This window comes from Coregonus clupeaformis, chromosome 36 (genome assembly GCF_020615455.1).
Source record: "Coregonus clupeaformis isolate EN_2021a chromosome 36, ASM2061545v1, whole genome shotgun sequence".
Classification (NCBI taxonomy): domain Eukaryota; kingdom Metazoa; phylum Chordata; class Actinopteri; order Salmoniformes; family Salmonidae; genus Coregonus; species Coregonus clupeaformis.
Genome location: NC_059227.1, coordinates 4,622,782 through 4,631,409, shown reverse-complemented (window position 1 = coordinate 4,631,409; position 8,628 = coordinate 4,622,782). Strand labels below are relative to the sequence as shown.

The 8,628-nt window shown below is 42.7% G+C and overlaps 1 pseudogene; it reads left to right on the top strand.

The window, feature by feature from the left end:
- The first annotated feature begins 4,545 nt into the window (after positions 1-4,545).
- The window catches only part of LOC121552518, a 37,741-nt pseudogene continuing 33,658 nt past the window's right edge, over positions 4,546-8,628 (top strand).

Below are 8,628 nucleotides of genomic sequence, written 5' to 3'. Positions count from 1 at the left end.
AAAAGTGAGTGTGAAGGTTGTTTGGGATAAAGTAAAATATATTATGCACATGAGGCTTCTGAAGAACCAGTATCAGGTATATATTGATGTTAACAGTTAAATTGTAACATGTCTTGTGTGCAATGTATAGCTCATATATCAAATCAGTCCTAAAATCGACAAAATAAATTTAACGAAAGAAACCGGCTCGCGATACTTGTTTTACGAGGTTCCCTTTCAGTGACGTAACACGTAGCTCGGTAATCTTCGTGAGTAGCAGACTCCACCAATCGAGTTCGGCTCGGAAACGATAATGTCGTATAAATCCCCTCTAATGGGCAGTTTTTTTTTTTGCCACAACTGACTAGAAAATACTTGTTACAATGTTTCTGTTGATATATTTTACATTTACATTTTTGTCATTTAGCAGACGCTCTTATCCAGAGCGACTTACAGTTAGTGAGTGCATACATTTTTTTTTTCTTCTCATACTGGTCCACTGTGGGAATCGAACCCACAACCCTGGCGTTGCAAGCGCCATGCTCTACCAACTGAGCTACACATTTGAATAAAAAAAAAAAACTGACTGGGAACTTCTAGGCTAATTAGCAAGCTATTTCAAATGTCAAAAACGCCCCAAGATTGACAGTTAACAATTCAAATGTAACGGATCTGATTTCCAGTCAGAAATGACAAAGCTAGCCTGAACTTTTAGGAGGAATTCGTGCCCCCTACTTGGCTGGCCAGTGCCTATTGTAACCACAACATGATGATACCTTGCAAGCTGCATACCTTGACCGTTGATATACATTTCTATCGTGTGTTGTGTAGCTAGTACCGTTAGCCAGGTAACTACAGTTACGCTAGCATGCCATCCAGTTACTTAGGTTTGTCAGCCCACAGCTAATGCTAAGCGCTAGAACACAAGTTATTTTCTTTGCCAGTTAACTAGGTCGCTAGATAACGGTAGCATGCACTTGCAGGCAAAACGTTCATTTAGCATTAATTAGCCAGTTAGTTATGTAAGATAAGATAAGATGTTTTATTGTCACATACACCGGACAGGTGCAGTGAAATGTGTTGTTTTACAGGGTCAGCCATAGTACGGCGCCCTATGTGTTGTTCACCGTTCTGTTCGACAGTTAATTTAGCTGAACGTGCATCAGTCAGTGTTGCCAACTCCTCAGTAAGGAAAGTAGCTATTGGCTGTCCTAAAAGTCGCTAAATGACGTCATCACCTAATTTGCATAATTGGCCATGTGCATGTAATTGTGATGGACGCTGTAGGAGAGAGGAATAACGTCGTGGGAGAGACAAAAAGTGAGTAAAAAACACCCTACATTTACATCCCGCCCTGAATGTAAGCCAGGGCTGCTTCCCGCATGCACCATTCATTTGCAGTCTGGACGCGGAGGGGTGAACATCTCAATCAATCAATCAATCAATCAATTTTATTTTATATAGCCCTTCTTACATCAGCTAATATCTCGAAGTGCTGTACAGAAACCCAGCCTAAAACCCCAAACAGCTAGTAATGCAGGTGTAGAAGCACGGTGGCTAGGAAAAACTCCCTAGAAAGGCAAAACCTAGGAAGAAACCTAGAGAGGAACCAGGCTATGAGGGGTGGCCAGTCCTCTTCTGGCTGTGCCGGGTGGAGATTATAACAGAACCATGCCAAGATGTTCAAAAATGTTCATAAGTGACAAGCATGGTCAAATAATAATCAGGAATAAATCTCAGTTGGCTTTTCATAGCCGATCATTAGAGTTTAAAACAGCAGGTCTGGGACAGGTAGGGGTTCCATAACCGCAGGCAGAACAGTTTAAACTGGAATAGCAGCAAGGCCAGGCGGACTGGGGACAGCAAGGAGTCACCACGGCCGGTAGTCCCGACGTATGGTCCTAGGGCTCAGGTCTCTCAGTTGGCTTTTCATAGCCGATCATTTAGAGTTGAAAACAGCAGGTCTGGGACAGGTAGGGGTTTCGTAGCCGCAGGCAGAACAGTTGAAACTGGAATAGCAGCAAGGCCAGGCGGACTGGGGACAGCAAGGTGTCATCATGCCCGGTAGTCCTGACGTATGGTCCTAGGGGCTCAGGTTCTCAGAGAGAAAGAGAGAACGAGAGAATTAGAGAGAGCATACTTAAATTCACACAGGACACTGGATAAGACAGGAGAAGTACTCCAGGTATAACCAACTAACCCCAGCCCCCGACACATAAACTACTGCAGCATAAATACTGGAGGCTGAGACAGGAGCGGTCCGGAGACACTGTGGCCCCATCCGAAGAAACCCCGGACAGGGCCAAACAGGAAGGATATAACCCCACCCACTCCGCCAAAGCACAGCCCCCGCACCACTAGAGGGATATCCCCAACCACCAACTTACAATCCTGAGACAAGGCCGAGTATAGCCCACAGAGGTCTCCACCACAGCACAAACCAAGGGGGGAGGCGCCAACCCAGACAGGAAGATCACGTCAGTAACTCAACCCACTCAAGTGACGCACCCCCAGGGACGGCATGAAAGAGCACCAGCAGGCCAGTGACTCAGCCCCTGCAACAGGGTTAGAGGCAGAGAACCCCAGTGGAGAGGGGAACCGGCCCGGCAGAGACAGCAAGGGCTGTTCGTTGCTCCAGCCTTTCCGTTCACCTTCACACTCCTGGGCCAGACTACACTCAATCATATGACCTACTGAAGAGATAAGTCTTCAGTAAAGACTTAAAGGTTGAGACCGAGTCTGCGTCTCTCACATGGGTAGGCAGACTGTTCCATAAAAATGGAGATCTATAGGAGAAAGCCCTGCCTCCCCGCTGTTTGCTTAGAAATTCTAGGGACAATTAGGAGGCCTGCGTCTTGTGACCGTAGCGTACGTATTGGTATGTACGGCAGGACCAACTCGGAAAGATAGGTAGGAGCAAGCCCATGTAACGCTTTATAGGTTAACAGTAAAACCTTGAAATCAGCCCTTGCCTTAACAGGAAGCCAGTGTAGGGAAGCTAGCACTGGAGTAATATGATCAAATTTCTTGGTTCTAGTCAGGATTCTAGCAGCCGTATTTAGCACTAACTGAAGTTTATTTAGTGCTTTATCCGGGTAGCCGGAAAATAGAGCATTGCAGTAGTCTAACCTAGAAGTAACAAATGCATGGATTAATTTTTCTGCATCATTTTTGGACAGAAAATTTCTGATTTTTGCAATGTTACGTAGATGGAAAAAAGCTGTCCTTGAAACAGTCTTGATATGTTCGTCAAAAGAGAGATCAGGGTCAAGAAGAGATCTCCTGCTCTGACTGCAGCTGGGAGGGACTGCTGCGCGAGGACTGGGCCGCCTGTGAGTGCTTTGGGACGGGGGTGGGGCACACGGCAGCACCCGCTGCTCGTTGAGAAGAGTAAGAACGATACGTGCTTTCACGTCAGAGTCTCCAAAAGTCTCCAATAACACCAGAAAAAGTTGCTAGATTTGTCACTAGTCGCTTTTTAGAAAATGTGTCGCTAGAGGGGTCTGAATACTCGCTAAATATAGCAACAAAGTCGCTAAGTTGGCAACACTGGCATCAGTAGTGTGGTAGAAATGTTTAACTCAAAAATATCTCTCAAAAAACCGGAGCTTGTGAATTCAGAATAGACTTTATTAAAGCGTAACAAAGCCGAGCCGGCTATACACAAATGCATAGTCATGTTTATACAACCTACACAGTTACTCCATTATATGTACATGATTAACATCCTTCGGTGTCACATGTTGTTTACTCACGAAGGCTAGGTGCGCTTCTCTAAATGGGGCCTCTGTCGCTTATCTCATTATATTGGTGGCGTGACTCGGACACGCTCTCAAAAAATAATATACATACCTACGTTAAAGAACAATCACACTCTGTATTGACTATATTCACTATCCAGGCATGCATCTGGAGTACAAAGTGTCAATCATGTTCATTCTGTTTTACCCTTATCATTTCATAACACATTATAAAACATATCAATTTAATACTTAAACATGGTTTACACATGTCATGTCCATAACATACATTTAAGCCTTTCCCAACAGCCATCCTCCAAGGACCCTGAGCCACTATGGTTTTTCCTTGTGACTATGTGCATGTGGCTATGTGTGTTAGGTCATAAGCACAAACAAGTGATAACACTAGTTCCATTGTTTACTCCAATCTTCACACAGCCACAACGAGAAGTTTTATCTCCGTCACATGTCATTGACATACCCAGACCAGCTGCGGGGGAGTTAGAGGAAACCATTCTTATCAGAAGCACAGCATTTGCACTGAAGAAATGTCTCTGTCTCTGTTTTAACCCTTTTAATTGGTTCTTAATCCATAAGCATTTAAGGCATATAGGCGTTTCGTTCTACAACATATGTACTAGAAAATCATCCATATATTCCCCCCTTTGGGACTTTCTAAGTCCCAACCAATAAAACAAAAGTTAACATGTAATGAGTGTAAGCATGTGCATATACTTATTCTTAGCCTTGCCTTCTGTGATTTCATTTTATAAGAATATATATATATTCAGACCATTGTATCTTCCTCATTGTCTGACCCATGACGATGAGGACGAGGAGCCCAGTCGGGTACTGGGTACAAATCCGGAAGGTTTCCCTCTAAGCTAACCTCCAATTGTTGCTGTTGAGCTTTGTAACCATGACAGGCCCTTCCACCCCCAGGGACAACACCATACAGACATTCAGGATTCCCAAATGGGCAGTCCATTGGTCCTCCTTTAATACTACAGGGCTTTCCATATTCATTAACATACTGTCCTGGAGCTCCCTGAACAGGGTGTATTTCTTTGGTTGACTTATTAACAATTGTCTCTACAGTAATTTGCTTTACTGTGGTTTGGATCAAAAGTGATTTCAACAAAGGCAGTACACAACAAACTACCATTCCCATTACTACAAGTGCTATGCCTATCATAATTGCCATTTTTGTAAACATTGCTCCCCACTTTCCCAAAGTGAAGTCCATCCAATCCCAAGTGTGAGCGTCATGCCCAGCATTGTCCTTAACTTCTTTTCGTAGTCCTTTGAGCTTATTCATTGCTTCAGTGAATGAACCACCCGGAGCAGTATTATTGGGAATAAAGGTACAACATTCATCCCCAAAAATTACACAAACTCCACCTTTTTCTGCCAACAGCCAGTTTAAAGCCTGCCTATTCTGCCATGCCATTCTACTTGTAGCCTGTACTTGCTCTCCCAGAGCTGTTAACGCAGAGTCTGTGTAATTAATAAACCTTTGTTGATTATAGTAAATATAATTGATCCATTCTAGGTTTTTGTTAGGTGATATCCAGACAAATATTGATTCAAATCCTGCTTTAATTTCATCTCTTGCCTTATATTCATTTGGAATTCCTCTGGGTTGACCTATTGCATCTAAATATACATTGGGGTCATGTTCATACGCTCTTTTTACCCTTTTATTGTTATTCTGTGTGTCCTGGTTTGTTGTTTTTACTACCTCCCATTCTGATATAACTACTTCCTGAAGCATTTGTACTCTAGCACATATTCCCATCCATCCTCTAGGCAAAGTGGCTCTAATTCTTTGTTCTCCACATACCCAAAAGAAATCTGCCACTGCCACCGATTGCTCCTCATAAGGAGAGATCAGTGGCAGTGATAGTGTTTGCTTCTCGCATTCCCCAGGGGTCACCAGGCCCTCCATTAGTAACTATCATCCCAGGGCCGCCTGATAGATTGCTCTTCGAGGAGTGTCTGCATTCCAAGACATATGATTTTTTTAAATGCCATGTGGTCTCACACTTTCCCATACAGTTTCCCAAATCATGTTCCCCGTTTGTTTTGTTATAGCATTCATACTTCTGCTCATAATCTATTCAATATTTCTCAGGTGTTTCCATTTTTCCTAGTTCTATTCTGACATCACATTTTTTACACCACTCCCCCCATCCTGTTTGATTGTAGTATTTGTGATGGTCAGGACTTCCTAAGAAGGGTAAGCATTCTGCAGGGCAATAGGGTCTCTCTGATCTTTTGAGATGACAGAAGTTTAGTTTAAAGTCAGCACAGTCCCTGTGGCTACATACAGTGGGGGAAAAAAGTATTTAGTCAGCCACCAATTGTGCAAGTTCTCCCACTTAAAAAGATGAGAGAGGCCTGTAATTTTCATCATAGGTACACGTCAACTATGACAGACAAAATTAGAATTTTTTTCTCCAGAAAATCACATTGTAGGATTTTTAATGAATTTATTTTTGTAAATTACAGTGGAAAATAAGTATTTGGTCAATAACAAAAGTTTCTCAATACTTTGTTATATACCCTTTGTTGGCAATGACACAGGTCAAACGTTTTCTGTAAGTCTTCACAAGGTTTTCACACACTGTTGCTGGTATTTTGGCCCATTCCTCCATGCAGATCTCCTCTAGAGCAGTGATGTTTTGGGGCTGTCGCTGGGCAACACAGACTTTCAACTCCCTCCAACGATGTTCTATTGGGTTGAGATCTGGAGACTCGCTAGGCCACTCCAGGACCTTGAAATGCTTCTTACGAAGCCACTCCTTCATTGCCCGGGCGGTGTGTTTGGGATCATTGTCATGCTGAAAGACCCAGCCACGTTTCATCTTCAATGCCCTTGCTGATGGAAGGAGGTTTTCACTTAATTCATTCTTTCCTTTACACAGATCAGTCGTCCTGGTCCCTTTGCAGAAAAACAGCCCCAAAGCATGATGTTTCCACCCCCATGCTTCACAGTAGGTATGGTGTTCTTTGGATGCAACTCACCATTCTTTGTCCTCCAAACACGACGAGTTTAGTTTTTTACCAAAAAGTTATATTTTGGTTTCATCTGACCATATGACATTCTCCCAATCCTCTTCTGGATCATCCAAATGCACTCTAGCAAACTTCAGACGGGCCTGGACATGTACTGGCTTAAGCAGGAGGACACGTCTGGCACTGCAGTATTTTAGGCCCTGGCGGCGTAGTGTGTTACTGATGGTAGGCTTTGTTACTTTGGTCCCAGCTCTCTGCAGGTCATTCACTAGGTCCCCCCGTCTGGTTCTGGGATTTCTGCTCACCGTTCTTGTGATCATTTTGACCCCACAGGGTGAGATCATGCGTGGAGCCCCAGATCGAGGGAGATTATCAGTGGTCTTGTATGACTTCAATTTCCTAATAATTGCTCCCACAGTCGATTTCTTCAAACCAAGCTGCTTACCTATTGCAGATTCAGTCTTCCCAGCCTGGTGCAGGTCTTTTGTTTCTGGTGTCCTTTGACAGGTCTTTGGTCTTGGCCATAGTGGAGTATGGAGTGTAACTGTTTGAGGTTGTGGACAGGTGTCTTTTATACTGATAACAAGTTCAAACAGGTGCCATTAATACAGGTAACGAGTGTAGGACAGAGGAGCCTCTTAAAGAAGAAGTTACAGGTCTGTGAGAGCCAGAAATCTTGCTTGTTTGTAGGTGACCAAATACTTATTTTCCACCATAATTTGCAAATAAATTCATAAAAAATCTTACAATGTGATTTTCTGGAAAAAAAAATGCTCAATTTGTCTGTCATAGTTGACGTGTACCTATGATGAAAATTACAGGCCTCTCTCATCTTTTTAAGTGGGAGAACTTGCACAATTGGTGGCTGACTAAATACTTTTTTCCCCCACTGTATGTGGACTTGGTATTACCATCAGTTCCTTTAATGGGGAGGGGGAGCATACTAGACAATCCGTTATCTTATCAATTACTTTAGCAGAATACTGTGCCCATCTGTACCAATCATTTTGTAATGCTCCCTCCCATAGTCTCCTTAGCTTTGTTGGTGCTTTCATTATTTCCGGTATTACTGCTGGGGCTGAGCTAGATTGTTTATTTTCCTGGTTTCCCCAATTAGTCAAAGACTCCCAGACATTTTGAAAGAACCCAGTTGATTCTGTTGTTTCTAATTTTGTCATTATTGGTTTAGTTGTTACACTAATTGACGGTCCTTGGGTGATTGACATGGTTGCATTATCTGTCCCTATTTTTCTTTCCTGTCTAGGCTGACGTGTGGAATTAGGAGTAATATCAATCGTTGTTATATTGTTCCCTTCTGACCATTTAGTGCTGACCATTTTCCAAAACATATTTTGCATCATTCTCTTGTGTCAACTCCTCTAAGGTACTTTCCCAAGTAGTGTTTCCCTTGCCAATTTCTATTTTACAGCCGTATTCATTCCAGATTGCTTCTCCCATTGTTTGATGATTAGCCCACCCACAGAGGGATAGTTCTGGCAGATGTTTGATCCTCCGTATTGAAAAGGATCTTTTGAGTTTCTGTTGCTGTCATTTCTTGGGCTGGAATAAAAATACTAGTTCGAGCTGTTTCCAATGGTACCTGCTTTTTTATTCTATATTTTATTCTTTCCCGATTCCTTTTCCGTTTGGCTAGTTTCATATCCATTATCTTTACACATCTATTCCCTACAAGTTTTCCATTTTTATTTATTTTTGGCATAACTTCCACACAATGATTTTTTTGGCATTTTATTTTAAACAGTGCATATCCTTCTATCTGACATATACCTAGTCTAGGCCAGCCTGTGTACAATATTTGGTCTCTGTTCACAACAGATACTCTTCCTGGCTCAGTAAGGCTATCTCTAGAATACTGTATACAGTGAGGGGA